The 4,155-nt window shown below is 31.0% G+C and overlaps 1 non-coding gene across 1 annotated transcript; it reads left to right on the forward strand.

Annotated features, from left to right (window-relative positions):
- Positions 1–3,862: 3,862 nt before the first annotated feature.
- Positions 3,863–3,934, forward strand: TRNAL-UAG (transfer RNA leucine (anticodon UAG)). The gene has a single exon. It is a non-coding gene; the product is annotated as a tRNA-Leu (tRNA).
- Positions 3,935–4,155: the final 221 nt, after the last annotated feature.

Consider the following 4,155-nt stretch of genomic DNA (forward strand, 5'->3'; position numbering starts at 1 on the left):
ATTGTAAAGATATAAATCAGTTTGAATTGATCGAGGAGTTAAATTTGAATTGGTACTATATACAGTATTGTTTATGAAGTGCGATATTTTTGTGTAGTTATTGTAATTGGTGTATTTCGTATAGATGTGTAGCTTGTTCAAATTATTCTGATTGTTGTTGCAGATTGATTTGGCTTCACACATTATTAGGGTTGTGTTGACTTCGAAGGTACTATCCTATATAGCTACAACTTATTGCCTCAATATATAAGCATGTTATTCTTATACATTGAGCTTTTTTGTGTATCTATAGATATTAGATAACTGCATATCTATTTTATGTAAATGAATAATAATTGAATGTTGGACCTTTTAGGTACAAAATGATGGGGCATCACCTGCTTCAGATGTTTTTCTTGCATTTCCACCACATCAAGTGAAGCATCTAGCACTGATTCAAGCTGCTGAAATCTCTAGAAACATTTGTAGATCAGTTGTCAGGCTATTGCTCTTGATACCATTATGATAGGTTGGTTTAAGACCATAATAGTCTCTTAAAGCATCCATGGATGGTGAAACTGTTCGGGGAGGGGAGCTGAAGCTGATAATTTTAGGGATTTGATCGAGTCTAATAAGTCAGAATGTCTACGATAGGGTGTTGTCATCTCAGACGTATTTGGCCTGCAAAAAGTTCACCGCGTTAATACATTGATGAAAACCAAAAATGATAAGTTGACTCTCTGATGACTTGGTATTTCTTCTAAGATAATGGGTATATTTATATTTGCTATTTTGTGTAAATATGCATGTAAAAATGTACAATAGACAAGATTCCATTTAATTCAGACATAATGATAAGCAAATCATGCTGAGAAGTTGGATGATGAATGAAAATAAGGACATAAGGATACCCTTGACTATCATGTCCATTTGACATGATGGGAGATGGTGGATGCCTTTCTGGTAGTGGTATGCGAAGTGTCTTGTGGGAAAACATGTGTAGAGGTATACAATGTTATCAATCCATCTTTATATGTAAACTAGTTGGATGAATGTACGAACCTGACATTTTTTAAAATTTTTTTTCTTAATAAATGAGTGCAGGGCAAGTTGGACGTTTTCACTTTGAAAACCGAAAGAGAGAAGTGGGTTTCTTTGAGACTGCAGAAAGATACACGCATGTTTCTCAAAAGAAAAGATTACAAACTTTTATTCTCGCCGGCTATCAAAATTCAAGCTTACAAACTTTCTGAAAAACAAAGGTTTTGAAGGAGTCTAGTACAAGGTATAATTTTCACGCTCTTTTTTGTGTGTGTGTGTGTGTGTGTGTGTTGTGATTTTACTTGACTTCAGTTTGTTTAGCTGAATATTTTAATGTTACTAAATTTTCTGATGTATCGTTATTAAACTGATAATTTATTGAGTGTATGCATCTGAATGTATAAACTGCAAATTAGCAACAGTTCCTAAACTCAAGTGATCAAAATTTGTTTAAAATTAGCTCACTGATATTTTTTATATGTAGCTTAGTTATACTATGATTTACAATATCTTGATCTTTAATGCTGAAATTGAAAAAATAGTAGCAGTTGATCATCATGATCGAATTTGACATAGGAAATTGCTTAGAAACTGCATATAGATACTATAAAGCTCAGAGTATTTGTATTGCTAAATGAGTAACTTAATATATGGTATCAAAATAAGTAGAAGTATAGTGATCAAGCGTAATTCAATTGAATGGTCGGCTTGATCAGTTGTTTTTCAACGCATTATATGAGCTAGTTTGAATCCATATGCTTCTTCATTGCTACATTTTCTGATGTATTGTTATTAAACTGATAAAATAATGAGTGTACATCTGAATGTGTAAACTTCAAATTAGCAACAATACCCATAGGCAACTGATTAAAATTGTATAAAAGAAGCTCAATGATATGTGTGTGATAGTAAGTACTCTGTAATATATTGCTACAGTTAGCTTGCTATGTGTGTGATATGTAAGTAGTCAGTCCATGTTAGAAAGTTGATTTCGCGATTCTAAAATCGTTATCACTTCAAAAATCATCATACTGCATGTTTAGTATATTTATATGTAAGCAATTGGTTTGGAGTTGATTTAGCGGATTCAGAACTTCAATACTCTCAGTAACACAATGCTTCAATGACATTTAAATGTTACATGTGATATATGTAGGTAGTAAGTTTGGAGTTGATTTTTAGGAAGTTGATTATGCAAATTGGTGGACTTCGAATTGATAGTACATTCATCTCTCTCAAAATCGGTAGATATTGTTTTTCTATAATCCTCATGTCATGTATGTAGTAAGCCTGTAGTTGAATATAGACTTTGAGTTGATCTCTTAAGATCTTGTATTAGACTGAATGTTGAGATATTTGTTTCGGTACCATGTTATTGAAGTTATAGAAATTCCACAAATGTTTTTGGAATCCATTTATAATTTGAGGTATAAAGAGTCTACTATTCTACCCAAAAAATAAGGTTAGTTTTTTTACATTTTTATACATGCATATTGCTTCTGAATTGAAAAAATGGAGATAATTTTTCAAAACCTCAGTCAATCCTAGTTGATGCATTGTTTTATACGCCTCCACAATGCTTCTGGTTTATAGTTGGATATGTAGTTACGTCATAGCTATTCTGAGATTGATTTTTTAAGCATTTTTTAGAAGTGCATTTTCACTCACTCCATAGCATACACAAAGTGTCCTAAATATTGAATCTTGGAGAAGCAGGATATTGTGAAACATGTGGTGAGTTAGGTGTTTTGTCTAGACTAGTTATTTCAGCGGAAATGAAATAAAAACTGACAATTATTCAAACTAAGTTGGTTATACAGATGACTAAATGTTTGAATACTATTTCTATTTTTTATTTGTCGCCTAGGCTCTATTTTAATTGTTTACAAGTTTGAGGAGAGTGACTGAAGACGTGGCAGCTTATTATAGTCTCATACTACTAACTAACTAACTTGAACATCATATTTGAAGTCAAGTGCCCATGGCTGTCGTCAAACTAGAGGTCTACTTACTGTACTAGTTTTCTAGTATTTACTGTTCTCGTGCATATTATTTTTTTCACACATATATCTATCTAAGACATGTACACATAGTGATTGTAACACAGTACTATTCTTTTTTGGTGTCTTATGAATGAAGAGGAAGTCTTTTATTTGGCTCGAAATTCCTGATGGTTCAGTTCAACAAGTAGAGGAAGAAGTTGCAATGGTTACGGTGGCAGATACGGTGGAGCGAAATCAAACCGTACCTGAGACTGCAGTTAATTTGGATGATGGTGATGATTGTGTTATTGATGAAGATGTTAAGCCTTCTATTCCAGTGAAGGCTTATTTTGTCTCTACCAGGTATACTCTATTGTTCAGTTCTTAATTTTTTTTAATGGTCTAATATAAATTTTCTTCTACAATTCTACAATATATTTGTTTTCTTATTCATCGTGGTTTTTAATCATTCTTTTTTTTATCATTCATCATCTATTTATATTATTCGTAGGGTATTTTTATTATTCATCAGATTTTTTTTATCATTCATCGGGTATTTTTATCATTCATTGGGTATATTTTATCATTCATCGGGTATTTTTATCATTCATCGGTTATTTTTATCATTAATCAGATATTTCTTTTATCATTCATTAGGTAATTTTTATCTGATGAATGATAACTTTTTTTATGAATGATAATATTTTGATGAATGATAATTTTTTTAATTATACCTCTTTGATGAATGATCGTAACATTTTGATGAATGATATTTGTTGTCTAATGAATAATAACTATTTTTAATGATTGATAAATGTTTGACGAATGATAAGGAATAACAACACATACATTAAGTAACTGGGCATTTGGTCTAGTGGTATGATTCTCTCTTTAGGTGCGAGAGGTCCCGAGTTCGATTCTCGGAATGCCCCATTTTTTTTATATAACTAATCAATTTATATCAACTTCTTTAAATTACGCTATTTTATCTAACTCCATTAAAATGTTTTTGATGAAAGATAACATAGATGAATGATGACTTTTTTTGATGAATGATAATTGTTGCTTTTATGAATGATAACTATTTGATAAATGATAATTGTATGATGAATGATAAATATTTTTCGATGAATGATAAATATTTTTCGATGAA

This window comes from Rutidosis leptorrhynchoides, chromosome 3 (genome assembly GCF_046630445.1).
Source record: "Rutidosis leptorrhynchoides isolate AG116_Rl617_1_P2 chromosome 3, CSIRO_AGI_Rlap_v1, whole genome shotgun sequence".
Lineage (NCBI taxonomy): Eukaryota > Viridiplantae > Streptophyta > Magnoliopsida > Asterales > Asteraceae > Rutidosis > Rutidosis leptorrhynchoides.